The following is a 17218-nucleotide window of genomic DNA, read 5'->3' on the forward strand; positions in this document are numbered from 1 at the left end:
ATTAATTGATTTATGTATAAGATAGGGATATACCTATATGCCATATCAAGCCAAAATTAGAGCCTAAACTTAATGAATCTGTTTTAATTTCAATTCATACACGGATATAGCATTTTGGTTAAAATAAATATTTTTATAAAATGAGTCGGGAGACCTTTATAAATAATTGAGGACTCTAGGTTAACAATTCAATCCATTGAAATAAATTATTAAGGAAGAAAGTTAAGATTTAGATGAATTTTAAACGATAATGTAATTCTAGGCATGTTTGACTTGATTTTTTACCCAAGTTATTATTACTTTAGTTTTTTTTTAGTTTAAATTTTGGTTAATTAGTTTTAGTTAATTAGTATAGTTATTTGCTTTTGATTGTTTGGAGAAGATTAAATTGTTCTATTTTTAGTAATTAGTAAAATTTTAGATAAATTCTCAATGGGATCAATACTTTGCTTACCATTATATTATCTTCTTGATTTGTATACTTACATAGGTAGAATGTTAACTAACAATATCCAATAAGAAATAGAAAATGTCTTCAGCTAATTGGGCCTTTGTTTAATGTTCCATCAATTCATATTTCATTTTGCCTAATACTTAATCAGATTAAGCCCTTATAACATCAATTAGACCATATCCAATTGAACTCAAATTAATTTCAACAATTCACCTTATGTGTGTGACCCATTAGGTACCTAACTTATTGGTAATAAATATAAATTAATTCAATTAAGAATTTATATTTTTATTTATAGATCATGAGCAGCATTTAGCAATACATCATGACCACTCAAATGTCAAGAGTGTCAATATGGTTTGACTACCTTTCAGTATAAAGTATCTCAGTGTAATTCGATCATTTCATCATATACGCAGATAGATAGAAAGCCTGGCTCAATGTCTACTTTTTAACTTATCCATATTAGTCCTACAACTTCCATACTAACCTATCAAGATTGCCTTGGCCAAGGACTTTCAGTCAATATAATCTAGGAACAAGTGAGACATGTCCCCTTAATATCACTTGGGGTGATGAATCCTCTCTAGACTACTCATTCATCATCCAATGCTTTATACCATAAGCAAAAACACGTTGTTTAGTCATATGGTTGCCTCTAGACCCATAGAGGTGAAATCAAAGCATGACAAAACATATACCAGATCACCTGGTATCACAAGTCTAAGGATTACTTACATTACTTACATATGAAAGTGTTTCCTTGCACTCTTAAGTGAAATACCAAATGGAACTCTCATAGCAAGTCATGTCTAGTGAAATTATTCCTTAACAGGCACCCACATCCTAGGCCAAAGTATCTCACATACTTCAACCTATAAGATCGGTTGTTCATTTCCAAAGTAAGGAAGCTTAGCTTGTACTAGTCTTTGAGCATTGTTAATGTCCATATTCTTCATAATAAAATGATCAAGAGCATATTTAGGAACAAGGCTTTGATGCATAAGAATCTCATACTTATAACCTTTAAAATTTCTTTGTAAGACCATTACGTTTCAAGGACTTTATTTACATAAGTCTATCATAACTCTTTAAATAAACTCATGAATAAAGGAATACCTCATATATTATATAAAACATCCATAATGTATTTAATATGAAATAAACTAATTAATATAGCATTTTACAAGCATAAAACGATTGGCTTGTTGGGCTTACACTAACATAAGGATCTCATAATTGTATCTCTATACAATTCCTTTGCAAGGCATATATAGGTCCATGGGCTTTATCTACATAAACATGTATAGTAATTAAGCTATAAACTTAAGGATAAAGAACTATGTCTATGTTGTTATAAATAACAAAATGTCATACATGAATATCTCAAATTATAACTTTTATACAACCATAAATTGACTTTTAGGACTCAGACTAATAATCTCTTATTAGCACAAAAGCTAATCACCTATGCATCTAATGCTAATGTTCTCAAGATGATGATTATGTATCTATTAGGATAGTGCTTTAGTGACAGGATCAACAATATTGTCCTTAGTGGGTACATGTTCGATGCAAATGTCTCCTTTCCTAATGATCTCCCTAATCACTTTGTAGTGCCATAATACATGTTTCGATTTTTGATAAGACCTTTGCTGTTTTCCTTCTGCAATGGCTCCATTGGTATCATAACATAAGGGTATTGGATCAATAATGCTAGGAACCACACCTAGTTCAATAGTTAACTTTTTGATCCAAACTACCTTTTTCACTACCGTAGATGCAGAGATATGTTTGGACTCAATTGTTGAATTCGCTATCATTTCTTGTTTGAAGCTCCTTTAACTAACGGTGCCTCTATTGAGAGTGAATATATAACCATTTTGCAATTTGCTATCAAATCTATCAGATTGAAAGCTTGCATCTATTTAACCTTTAACTTAGAGTTCAGCCCCTATATTGGCTAGAAATACATCCTTAGTCCTTCATCAGTACCTCAAGATGTTTTTCAAAATGATAACTCTATTTTATAGAGTTATTTTGTCATAATTTGAGCTTAGGAATAGGCTAAATCCTTGAGTTTAGAGTTGAAATTGATACGTTTTAGTTGGTTCTTTAAAGTTTTATTTTAATTGTTTTTAGTAATTGATGTTAAGTATATTTTACGTTGATTAAGTCACTTTCTTAAGAATAATAACATGTTTTAGGTTGTTCTCGAAGGTGCTCAATCAAACTTTCTCAAAATGGAGAAGAAAACCAAAGATTGTATACAAGTCAACAAAGTTGGCATCACCGCCACAGAAGTGTTGGCATTACAATGCCAAAGAGAGAGGGGGCACCATATTAAAGGTGGCAAGTGTGGCATTGTGATACCAAAGAAGTGAGGCCCCAATGCCAATGAGAAGAGGTGCATCATACTTTAGCCTCAAAAATTGAGATTGCAGTGCTAGATAATTAAGGTTGTTACATCGTGTCGATATCTTGGATATTGTGTTTTCAAAACTTTATATGAAGTAAGGTTTTTAGAGGCTATTTAAAGGCACCTTTGAAGCAATTAAAAGGCACATTTTTTCTAAAGGTTCTCTAGAGAAAAGGCGACTGCCATGCACTCAAGAAAGTGAAGAAAAACTTTGGAAGATTGAATACGAAGACTTGACAAGTCTTAGTTTTCTTTCCTTCACTATTTCTTCTTTGATTTTCTTGTATTGTTATTGATGGTTAAACTTCTCTGGATTGTGTTTTTATTATTCTATATGAACTAAGTTTCTTTATCTAGGATTGCAATTGAACCTTACATGTAGTTTGAAGTTTTAATATTCTCTTTTGCTTATGATGGATCGTATTTGAGTTATTTATTTTAATCTTTTGATTCACTAGCCATTAATTAGATTGATAGGGTAACCTAAGTGCAACTTGGAAAAGGAAGTTTAGAGTAACCCATGGATGGAATATCATATGTTCAAAATCAATTAGTTGATTGGTTGATTTATTTTGCATGTAAGATAGAAATATACTTACTTCTCATATGTACCCAAAATTAGAGTCTAAGCTTAATAATTCTTTCTTTAATTCAATTTCCATAAGAATATAGTGAATTGGTTGAAAGAGATATTTTTATAAGCTATTGGAAATATACTTATATATAAATTAGAACTTTTGGTCAGCAACTCAGTCCATTTAAGTAAGTTTAGAAAGAGTAGAAGAGATCAAATAAAGTGTTGAGGGAAAATTGTAATCCTATGCTTTTTATGATTAATTTATCTAGTTTAAATCAACATTCTTGTTATTAGTTTCATTTCCTTTGTTATTTACTAGTTTTAATTTTTTTGTTTGAATAAGATTAAATTGTTATAATTTTAATAGATAGCAAAATTTTGGTAACAATTCCTCGTTGGAACGAGACTTCACTTTCATTATATTATTTGCTAACGATGCCCACACTTGAGTGATAAATTCACCAACACACAACTATCTAGTAATTCTCACTAGGATTAGATTGGTATCTACTCGTGTTACTCAAAGCATAAGATACATCTGGTCTAGTGCATAGCATCACACACATGATAGATCCTATTCTTGTATCATAAAGGATCTTATCCATGTGATCCCATTCCTTTTGATTCTTTGGACACATGTCCTTGGAGAGATAGTTGCCTTGCAACATAGCCAAGTGTCCTCTCTCGGACTCTTCCATTTTAAACCTTTTTAGCACCTCGTCTATGCACATGGATTAGGAAAAACTAAGCCACTATTTAGATCTATCCTTGTAGATCTTTATTCTTAAAATGTAGCTTATTTTTCCCAAATCCTTCATGGAGAATTGTTTGGATGACCAAATCTTAGTCCATTGCAGCAATGGTGCATCATTTCCTATGAGCAATATGTCACCTACATAAAGCACTAGGAATATTATGGTATTCCCACTAACCTTCTTATAAACACATGGTTCATCCTCTTTCTTGATGAAGTCAAATTTTTTGACAGTTTCATTAAAACTGATGTTCCAACTCCGAGAAGCTTGCTTAAGTCCATAGATAGACTTTTGAAGATTACATACCTCTTTGGCATTCCCTTTGGAAGTGAATCCAACAGGTTGTGTTATGTACACCTCATCTCGTAAATTCCCATTGAGAAATGCAGTTTTCACATCCATTTGCCATAATTTGTAATGATGGAATGTAGCAATTGCAAGCAAGGTCTTAATGGATTTAAGCATTACAACTAGTGAAGGTTTCCTTAAAGTCAACTCTTTGCCTTTGTTGGTAACCTTTTGCCACCAGTTTAGCTTTAAAGGTTTGTACCTAGCAACTTACATCAGTCTTTCTTTTAAAGACCCATTTATGCCTAATGGGTTTTATCCCTTCAAGTGGATCTATCAAAGTTCATAATTGGTTAGTGTCCTTGGCATCCATTTCAGATCTCATGGCTTCAAGCCATTTCACAGAGTCGATGTCCTAACATCACCTCTTCATAGGTCATATGCCCATCATTTATGGGCAATACTTTCTAATCCAAGAGAAACCCATATTTCTCTAGAGCTAGACATATTCTACTAGACTTTCTGAATGATTATGCCTCTTGAACTTGTGGCTGTACATCAGATGTTATCATTTCTAGCTCAAGTTCCACAGTAATGTTAATTTGTGGGCTTGAACTTCTTTGAATACAACCTTGCTCCCATAAGCCTTTTCACTTAAGAACTTGTTCTCAAAGGAAAAAGGCATGCCTTGAGATAAACACCTTTTACACAATGGGATTATGGAAGTAATATCCATGTTAATTTTTAAGATATCCCATAAATTTGCATTTGTCTAATATTACTCCAAGCTTTTCAGACATGGTATACTTCACATAAGCAGTGCATCCTGAAACCCTAGTATAAGACATGTCGAGCTTCTTCCCTCTCCATATCTCATATGGCATCTTATTAGTTGATTTGGTTGGAACTTTGTTCAATATATGGGCAGCATCTTCTTAGGCATACCCCTAAAAAGATATAAGAAGATTTTCAAAACTTATCATGGATTGAACAATGTCCAACAAGGTTTGATTCCTTCTTTCAAACACCCAATTGCAATTTGGAGTCCCTTAAGGAGTCCATTGTGCACGAATCCCATTCTTTTTCAGGTAATCTAAAAACTATTGGTTAAGGTATTCTCCTTCTCGATCAGATATGAAAGTTAAAATGCTCTTCCTTGATTGTTTTTCTTCCTCTACTCTAAACTCCTTGAACTTTTGAAAGGATTCAGACTTATACTTCATTCAATACACATAACCATAATGCAAATGGTCATTTGTAAAAGTGATGAAGGAAGAGTATCCTCCACTATCATTTATGTTCACTAGGCGACATACATTTGAATGTACAAATCCTAGAAACACCTTAACTCGTTCGCCCTTCTTGGTGAAAAAAGACTTAGTCATTTTAACATAAAGACAACATTTGTTGTTGATTTTACACATGTAAGTATATGTATCGAACAAGTAATATAGACAGTGAGTCCAGAATTGTAACCCATAAAGATTTGTTCCTAAATCTTCACTAAGTACTAAAATTATGACAAATTAATCTTATTCAAGTAGTTAAAATTTTTTAAAAAATTAATTAAAACTAAATTAAAGCAAATAGTAAATTAATTAACAGAAACTAAAATTTCACTTAAGAAAAGCAATAAATTAAAACCTAGGATTATGGGTTCATTCAACAGTTCATCTAACACTAGCTTCTCATATTATTTACATTCATGGATGGTTTTACTAACCTCAAGTCCAAAGCTATGTACAAGTCTAAATCGAGATGCTTGCACAAATACCTAACTTGATTGTGTCATTATATGTCTGTTGTAATTAATTAAATAAGGTTCATTAAGCTAATGTTCTAATTTGACTATGTATGGCAATTGGCATATGTCTAACCTAATCACAGATTGGATAAACTAAGTGGCATGAACATACACTATTCAATTCTTAGTCTAATCTAAAATCTCTCTCTCGAGTCTCAATTAGATTCACGAATCAATTAATTATTGGCCAGACAATCAAAAGCATTGCAGGGAAATTTGAATAAGCAAAACTATACCCATTCATAGTAAATAAAAGAGAAACTAATATTTAGATTAAATATTGAAATCCACCAGAATCCTAGAAAAGCAAATTAGTTCATAATATCTAAAAAAAATATTATCTAAAGATAGTTAGCCATTACTCCAAGTCCAATAAAATAAGAGAACTGCAAAAGTAGAGAAAAAAACTAATGATTAAAACTTTTGATCTTTATTCTCTCTGAAATTCTCTTACTTTTTTACTTTGTTTTTGCCTTTTTATTTTCAAAATAGTTGCTTGTCATGCTCTTTAAGTTTTTTGTTCAAAAAGACATATTTATAGCCACTTAAAAAGACCTAACTTTTAAAAATCATACTTTCAGAAAAATCAAGATTTTCTTTAAGCACTATAGCTCTCATTTTCCAAAGCCAAGACTTTGACTTCTTTGTTTTGACTTTTGCCATCTTGGTGCAGTACTTCCACTTCAACAAAGATTTTGACCATCTTTCTAATAGAAATAGGAAAAGTGGTAAACATCAATGTTGAGGTGCTTCCTCTTAACTTTCTACTGGATTAAGAATCATGTCAATTGGACTTTTGAAGCTCAAGTTATCCTTGAAATACTGCTGCTTATACAAATAAAGTCATCACCACACTAGCACAGATTTTCATCAAATGAGTGTTTTTCATGAAATTACTTACAAAAGTAATAAGGGAAATTAACAATGACTATTCTTAAAGTAATTTAAAACAAAATAACATAAAATTAAACTAAAATAACTTAAATCAAACTAATCAACATGTAATCTAACTTAATTATGAAAAATACCTAAATTACTCATATCCAAACCTAAAATAACTCTATATAGTAGAGTTATCACATCCTAAAACTTAAGATTTTATTACTCCTTGAGCAAAACATAAACTAAAATGTAAGACCTAAATGAACAAAAATAACTTAATTAGAAATCAATTGTACCAATTCATTAATTACCTTTAACATCCTCAAAAGTTAATCCATATTCTTAACTCAAAGCAACACATAAATATTATTTGAGTTCATGTTTCAATTCAAATTCAAGCTTATCATCAAGTGGATTTCCTATGTATGTGTGCAATCTTTTCGCCAAGAACATTATGCAATCCAGATAAGTTTATATGCATACATAATCAAATTAATATTGAAATTCCATATGTTTGCTTTTCATCTCTCTCTCAACTAATGTAGACTAATACTAAGTTAAGGATCTATAGGACTTTATTAAGCTTGTAATGTATGGCTATGGTTAAGGTAGGATATCAAATATTATGTAGCTTAAATCACCCTAAGCACATTGTTATTCTACAATCTATTTCGAGCTTTAGTTTCCTTCACCAAATACACCCATTTTTCATCAAAATTTTCTTTTGTTCAACACTTCATTTCTCTTTTCTTTTTTTCTTTCTATTTTCTTTTTCTCAATATTACAACCCCAAACTTATTTCTTTTATTGGGTAGTAAAATGAATACAATCATACTTTTAATCTTTTAATTCACTTTTCATCTTTACTTCCTTTTTCACTATATGGCTCATTATATTTCCTAATTTGACTTATGCACTTAATAGTGAGGGATACAAAAATTGAAACTATTTATGTAAAGGTTTAGGTTACTAATTAAGTGTTTAAACAAAGAAAATGTTACATAAGGCTCAAAGGGAAATTCTAAGGATAAATATAAAGCAAGGTTGGCTTGAAAGGCTCAAACGGTCCAAAGATGGCCAAAATCATTTCCATAACTATGTATAGTCTAAGATTTCACTTCAAGAGAGAATCAAACAAATTCTAGAATGATAGACATAATTCAAAATGTCACATTCACAAAAACCTTCTCTAGATATGCATAATGAGTTTAAGCAAAAGATATTGTGCTCAAATTAATAGAAATCACATTCTAACAATGAAACTTAACAAAAGAATTTAACCTAATACTAAAACAATATTCACATTTGCAAGGAATTAAGATAAGAATATAACTAATTCTCATCATTCGATAGGTAAATAAAAGAAATTCGCATAACTAATTCTAGCTCAATATCTTAAAATATGCATAAAATTAAAAACAATAACAAAAATAAACTAACTAAAAAACAACACAAAAACTAATAACAAAGACCCTCCCCCAAACTTAAGTTTCACATTGTCCTCAATGTGAAAAGCTAAGAAAGGATAAGAAAAATAAACTCCCTTATCAATGGTGGTAGTGCACTGAAAGTTCTAATTTTCTTTCTTTCTCATCATCTTCATGCTTTCCAAACTTGCATACTCAACAAAACAAGCTAGGGAGAAGTTAAAGGTTTTCCACCAAAATGGTTAAAGTTGAAATGGTAAGAGATGGAGGTGTGAACTAGAAACTACCACTTACTGTTCAACCTCAAAATCAAGATCATTGAAAGGTGGTGGATTATGCTCATCAAAGCATTGATTAGTTTTTATAGGTGGTGGTGGTGGCTCTGAATCTAGAGTTGGTGCTTACTTAATTTTAGGTGATGGAGTAAGATTGACTTTACCTTCATCAGCTAAGTAAACTTTATAGCAATGATCAATGGGTAAAAAAATACTTAGTTACATTGAAAATAGTAAATTCAACTACTTGTTCTCTAACTTTGAATGTTATTTTTCCTTCCTTCAAATTAATGATAGCACTTATGGTACCAAGAATTCCACTAGAATTTCCACATCTTTTTCCTTCTCAAACATAATGAAGTCCACTAGAATATAGAGATAACTAAGTTTAACCAACACATCTTCTATAATCCCAACCAGGTACCTGATGGCTCTATTTGCTAACTATAAAAAAGCTGTAGTAGGTTATATCTCATTAAGTCCAAGTTTCCTAATAATTGGCAAAGGCATAATTAAAACACTAGCACTCAAATCACACAAAGATTTAGAAAATTTAAAATTGACAATAGTACGAAGGATAAAAGAACTCCATGGATTATTAAGCTTTGGTGGAAGCTTATTTCAGATTATAGCACTACACTCCTCAATAAGTGCAATTGTTTTAAAGTGTTCCAATTTCTTCTTCTTAGTTAAGATGTCCTTTAAAAACCTCACATAACTTGGTATTTGTTCCAAAGCATTAGCAAAAGAGATATTGATGTAAAGCTTCTTCAATACCTTGATAAACTTTTGGAATTACTTGTCAAGCTTCTGCTTCTGAAGGCGTCGAGGAAAAGGTGGTGGTGGTGTGCTTGCCTTTGTATTCTTCTTTTGAAACTACTTGTCAACATTCACAATCTCTGTTTCATTCCTAACTACTTCTATTTACTATTCAGTCTGTTTGGAATTGCTTTCAACCTCTTTTTTGCTCCTCAAGGTAATGGCCATAATTTGTTCTCTATCTTCCCTCCATGGATTTGTCTTTGTATCACTAGGCAATGTTCCTTGAGCTCTATTGTTTAGTGAGTTGGCAATTTAACCAACTTGGGTTTTAAGGTTTCGAATTGACGCCACTTGGCTTTGAATGATAGTTGCTTGATTTTGAAAGATGGCATCATTCCTTGTCATGAACTATATTAGCGAATCCTCAATAGATGGTTTCTTTTTTTGGGATAAGAGCTCTTGCTTGCTGTTGGAACCTAGGAGGTATGTTTGACTTTTAAGCTAAAGTTGACCCCTGATTGTTACCCTAAGAGAAGTTAAGATGGTTCCTCCAACCTGGGTTGTAGGTGTTAAAGTATAGATTATTTTGCTATTTGTTCCTTATAAACTACATTGTTCTTGTACTGGTTGGACACTAATTGCTTGCATGCTCATCTCCATAATACAAATAAACTACAAAAGGACTTTGAATGGAGTTAGCACCAAAATATTCAGGTTTCTTAGTTAGAATTACTACATGTGCTAATAGTGTCATGAAAGCATCCACATCATGAACTTTAGGTACTCTTCTATGCATTGATTACTCTATTGGTCACTAGTAGTTGTTTGAAGTCATTTCCTCTAATAGATCTTATGCCTTATTAATTGACTTAGTGATTAAGGCTCTTCCTACAGTGACATGAATGGTGGTTCAAACATGACCACTTAATCCATTGTAAAATGTTTACACTTGTAGCCACTTTGGAATACTGTGATAAAGACAACGCCTAAGCAAATCCTTGTAACTTTCCTAGGCCTTGTACAATGATTCATAATCTAATTGCATGAACGATGTGATATCATTCTTCATTTTCAATATTTTGGCTGGAGAAAAGAACATAGTAAGGAACTTTTGAGCAAGATCATCCCATGTTGTTATAGATCTAGTAAGGAGTGCATTCAGCCACGTTTTAGCTTTGTCCTTTAATAAAAAAAAAGGCCTTAAACAAATTACATCATCTATGTCACCATTGTGTTTAAAGGTACCACATATTTCCAAGAAATTTGAAATATGGGCATTTGGACCATGATTTAGATTACCCCTAAACTGGATTGAAGTTTGAATCATGGTGATGATAGGTGGCTTGATCTCAAAATTGCTAGCTTGAATAGTCAACCTTTGAATGCTTGATGGAATCCCTTGTACCAATGAAATAGAATAATCTTTTAAGCAATGATTTTCAGCTACTACTCACTCTTGGATTTGCTCACACTGTCACGACCAAAACCCAAGGGTCCATGATAGATGCATGAGCTTGGCAAGCAAAGCCCATGAGACCCAAGCAAGCTTTGGGTTCAAAATCAAATAACACGAAGCCAAGGGATTTCATATGCCATATTCATAAACAAAATTCAAGTTCAACATAGTACACCATCTCTGGCACATAATTTATACAACTATCACAAGGCCATTCATTAACCATTCAAGATGGTTTCGTACATATCAACCCTTAGTACATAATATTACATGGCACTCAGTGCCTTCAATATCTAGAATACATTTCTTTCTAAACTTAAAATTTAGAGTGCAAAAGCTAATGTGGACTTGACTCAGTAGAGTGACCAAAATGGGGAACCTACCGGATGCCAAAATCGGTCTATTAATGGACAATCCTTGCCACACTCTATCCAGTGGCCTATTTATCTACACATGGTATAAAATGGGTGAGTACTATAATACTTAGTGAATGGTGCACATAATCAAAATCATACACATGCATTGGACACATAATAATTATTGCACTCTTATCACATCAACAAAATCTAGCAAACATCTCCAAATAGAAGGCATATCATTATCACTAAGTCTCTAATATAAGAGTATATCATCATCCCCAACATCCTCAAATATCGTCACACACATTATTAAGTTTAATCTCGAAGCCAATTCAAAGTTAGTCACATCATTCTCCACGGCACACTATAGTTGTCAAGTATCATATCGATTCATATCATGTTTATCTAGGCCTATCCAAGGCTATCACATGTCATATACAAATCAATTCAAATCATGTCAAATCAATAAGTGGTCATCCCTTAGACATAGTCAAATCACACATTGTAGCTAGTCGATGGAGAAATAAATCACGCATATGGCAAAGCCATTGGCAGAACACAAGTCACGCATGTGCCAAAGCAACGGGCAAAGAATCAAATTTTGCCTAGCATTGAAGCAGCTAGAGGAAAATCATATCATGGACTACAGTAATCTCTTGATGATTAGCATCACCTGGAGTAATCTGCCATCGGCAGCATCATTTGGAGTAATCTCTTAACTTGCGGCATCACAGCTTTACAGGTGGGAATCACAGGTAAGACTAAACCACAGTCCTTGTTTGCCATTATCCTTACATGCAAACACAAAGTCACAAGGTAACAAGACCCACTTAACCTTAAGTCAAATCAACATTCAGAATTCACTCCTCACGTAAAATACAATTCCATAGTGAGACTATCATGTCTTTTTTTCATAATTCTATTTTATAGAGTTATTTTATCCCAATTTTGTTATTAAATATTAGCTAAATCCTTAATTTTCAATTATAATTTAGTTACTTTTAGCTGTTTTTATAATTAGTTTATTTTTAAGTGTGTTATTTTAATTTTATTTTTATTTCCTTTAATTTGGTTATTATTTATTAGTTTTTATGTTTTTGTAGGAGTTAAGGAAATTAGGGTTAATTTTGGAAATTAAGGTGTTTAAAGGACCTAGAACTGTGCTTGCACATGCTTTGGTATTTTGCCCATAACTTGTGCTATGGAATCCAATTGATGCTATTCTTGAACCATTGGAAAGATAAGAGACTGAGTTACAACTTTAACGAAGATCACTTTGCTTAGATCTGCCTTGAAGATAGAGAAAATTGAGTTAAAAAATGGCTGAGAATATTGTTACAGGAATGGCATTTTTTAAGACTGACAATTGATGTTTAGGCCTCATTACACTGTTAAGTCTAATAGTTAGAATTAGTAGGCTAACTTAGGGACTTGTAGGCTAAGATTGTTAGTAAAAATAGGATATTTTAAGAGAAATCGAGATAGAAGAAGTTTCAAAAGGTTGAAAGTTGAGGCTAAAACTCGAGAAACAAACTGCAATCAATCATTTTGTTTTCTTTCTTAGCTTTTATTTTTCTTGTTACTCTCAATAGTTGAATTTTATATAATGTTATTTATCTTTGCAATTATGAGTCACTAATTTTCTTTTTCTAGGATTGTAATTAAACTCACATGTAATCTAAATTTTTAATCTCTATCTTGCTTATCTTTAATGGGATTTGAATTATTTATCTTTGCTATAGATACTTATAATCTGTTTGAAGAGATGGTCTCAAATAATTATCAATGGCCTTCAGAAAGTTTGGTCTAAGAAAACCCATTGAAGCCTATGAAATTGATGCATTTAGCACTTCAACTGCTCAAGTAGTTGTACAAGTGTTTGCGCTATCTAAGAAGTTTAACTCACCGGGAGTTTATGCAGTTCAAAATTCATTTGTAGTATGTGACATGTGTGGAGATGGCCATCCAAGTGATCAATGTCCATACAATTCTGATCGGTTCAATTTGTGGGGAACTTCAACAAGCAGCAAAATAATCCCTACTCCAATATATATAATTTTGGTTGGAGAAACCACCCCAACTTTTCATGGAGCAATAACTCAAGGCCTTCAAATCCAAAACCCATCATGCTTCTTGGTTTTCAACAACGAGCTCGACCACCAATTCCTAAAAAGAAGTCCCAAGTGGAAGAACTTCTCTTGCAATATATATCAAAGAATGATGCTATAATTTAAAGCTATGGAGCCTCCTTGAGAAATCTTGAGACCCAAATGGGATAGCTTGCAAACTTCATCAACAGTAGACCCTAAGGTTCCTTACCCAATGACACAAAAATCAATCTTAAAAGTAAGGAACAATGCCAAGCAATCACTTTAAAGAATGGCTAACAAATTGAAGGGGTGAATGAAAAAGAAATTGAATTTAAGAATGAACATGTGGATAAAGATGAAGGAATGTGTGAGAAAGCAATTGAAGTTAAATAGAAAGAAGATGAAAAAGCTGTAAATGAAGGGACTTCTCAAGTCATCCATCATCCACCACCATTTTCCCAAAGGCTCCAAAAGTAAAAGCTTGAAAAGCAATTTCAAAAGTTCATCAATGTCTTCAAGAAATTACACATAAATATTCCTTTTGCCAAAGCTTTGGAACAAAGCTATGCCATGTTCTTGTAGGACATCCTCTCCAAAAAGAGAAAACTAGGTGAGTTTGAAACTGTCTCCCTTAAAAAGGAATGTAGTGCAATTCTCCAAAATAAACTACCACCAAAACTCAAAGATCCAGGTAGTTTCACAATCCCTTGCACTATTGGTAATTCATTTTTCACAAAAGCTTTAAGTGATTCAGGTGCAAGTATAAATTTAAGGCCTTGGTCAATTTTTGAGGAACTTGGTTTAGGGGAATGCAAACCCATTTTGTGACTTTGCAACTATCTAAAGGGAATTATTGACGATGTTCTTGCCAAGGTAGATAAATTTATTTTTCCAGTTGATTTTATTATTCTTGATATGGAAAAAGATAGGAAAATTCCAATCATCCTTGGGAAGCCATTCTTGGCAACTGCTAGAGCCTTGATTGATGTTGAGAAAGGTGAGCTCATTTTGAAAGTTCAAGACCAACAAGAAACATTTAATATTTTCAAAGCTTTAAAATTGCTTGTGACATTTGAAAACTGATTTTCTGTGAATGTGGTAAATGATTTTACAAAAGATATCTCTTTAGAAGAATATCTTAATGATCTTCTTGAAACATGTCTGGTTGCTAAATCTGATACGAATAATGAAGAATTTATTGAATATTCAAATTTGTTAAATGCTTATTCTAGACTTGAAACTAATCATCAATTTGAGTCTTTAGATATTTCAACTTCTTTGATGCTTCCTTTTAAGCCTTCCATTGAAGAACCACTCACTTTAAAACTTAAACCTTTGCTTGCACATTTGAGGTATGTTTTTCTTAGAAAATCTTATACTTTTCAAGCTATTATTTCTACTGCTCTTACTAACATGCAAGAAGAGAAGTTATTAAGGGCATTAGAGAATTTAAGATAGCAATAGGGTGGACCATAGCTGATATTAAGGGAATTAGCTCTTCTCTTTGCTTGCACAAAATTCTTCTTGAGGAAAATCACAAAGCGACTTTATCCTTTTTTTATGGCTTATAGGTAAGTCCAGTTCAATGTGTTCTTAAAAAATGGGGGATGGTTGTGGTTGCCAATGACAATAATGAGCTGATTCCAACAAGAACTGTGACTGAATGGAGAGTTTGCATGGATTACTGTAAGCTTAACAAAGCGATAAGGAAAGATCACTTCCCTCTCCCATTCATTGATCAAATGTTGGATTACTTTGTTGGTAAAAAATATTATTATTTTCTAGACAGTTATTCTAGTTATAACTAAATTGCTACTACCCTTGAAGATCAATAAAAGACTACGTTTACATGTCCTTATGGCACCTTTGCTTTTAGAAGAATGCCCTTTGAATTATGTAATGCACCTACCACCTTTTAGAGATGCATGATAACCATATTTACAAACATGGTGGAGCAATGTTTGGAGGTATTTATGGATGACTTTTTTATCTTTTGAATTAATTTTGATGATTGTCTTCTAAATCTTGCTAGGGTACTTAAGAGAAATGAAAAAACAAATTTAGTGCTTAATTGCGAGAAATGTCACTTCATGGTGCAAGAAGGTATTGTTCTTGGGCACAAGATCTCTAGTATCGACATTGAGGTAGACAAAGCAAAAATTGAAACAATTGACAAACTACCACCTCCAATAAATGTCAAAGGTATTAGAAGTTTTTCTAGTCATGTTGGTTTTTATAGAAGATTTATTAAGGACTTTTCAAAAATTTCTAAACCACTTTGCAATTTATTGGAAAAAGATGTGCCATTTAACTTTGATAATGGCTACTTTATTGCTTTTAATGAATTGAAGAAAAGATTAATTTCTGCACCTATCGTAAGTAGTCCCCATTGGACTCTCCCCTTTGAACTAATGTGTAATGCAAATGATTATATGATATGAGCCATTTTGGGACAAAGGAACGATAAACTCTTTCATTCCATCTATTATGCTAACAAGACTTTGAATGAGGCACAAAAAAATTATGCCACAATAGAAAATGAGCTCTTAGCTGTTGTTTTTGCTTTTGACAAATTTCGTTCCTATCTTGTGGGGACAAAGGTGATAATGTGTATTTTCTTCACTTTTTTTTCCTTGTCTTTTATTACATTGCACACAATGTTTTGTTCTAATTTTGGGGGAGTAATTTTAGGATTTATCTAGTTTAAGCTTTTATTTAAGTTATGTTTATTTGTTTTTAGTTGCAAAAAAGAAAATTGAGATTGTTTGCACCTTATACATGATTTTCCCAAAGCTAGGATGATAATTTGATTGTCTTGTGATTCTTAGCTTTTGAGAAACATATGGTTATAACTTAATTTTATGTGATATTCTTGTGTTAACTTCATTTTTGAATGTGACTTCTACTAATTTGAGCACCATATTTTTCTTTTACTTAGAATTATTTTATGTAATTTAGAGGAAATTTATGCTAATGAAAAGTCTAATGAAGTCAAGAATTTTAGAATTTGTTTGATTCTCTCTCGAGGCAAAATATTAGATAACATTTAGGATAGGAAGTGATTTAGGTCGTCTTTAAACCATTTGAACTTTGTTAAGCCTACCTTGTTATTGTAACACACCGTACCCTCCTATAGAAGTAAATAAGACCTTATCGACAAGACAAAGGGTCAATTGATGTAAATTTATGTATCAAAGAGTGATGACGGATGAAAGGAATATTTTAAAATAAAATATTTCACACATAAGAAAATACTAATATTTTGTTAGTGATGAGCTAGCGAAGTTAAAAAGGCCATTTGAAAGTGAACCAGGGCCATGTAAGACACTTCGAGATTCGAGGAGATCAGGGAGAAATTTAGAATAAAATCATACTTTACTAATAAAATAATATTAATATAATCTGATGCCGAAATGAGTCACATCTTGTAAAAGATGGGTTAAGTCTAAGTGCGAAAAACAAATAATAGAATTTTTGGATGACATGAATAAAATAATATTTTATTTATTTATATTATATTATATTATTTAGATAAAGAAATTATAAGTCATATGCAAAATTGGATGAAAAGAAAATAATTAGTCATGAAAAATAAGGTTATGTGGAAGATTGGCATATGCATGTGACAATACTATTACATGTAAAAGATGGCATATAAAGGTGTAATCTT

Source organism: Theobroma umbraticum, unplaced genomic scaffold (assembly GCF_002168275.2).
Source record: "Theobroma umbraticum cultivar Fairchild unplaced genomic scaffold, ASM216827v3 scaffold_95.0, whole genome shotgun sequence".
NCBI classification, from domain to species: Eukaryota; Viridiplantae; Streptophyta; class Magnoliopsida; order Malvales; family Malvaceae; genus Theobroma; species Theobroma umbraticum.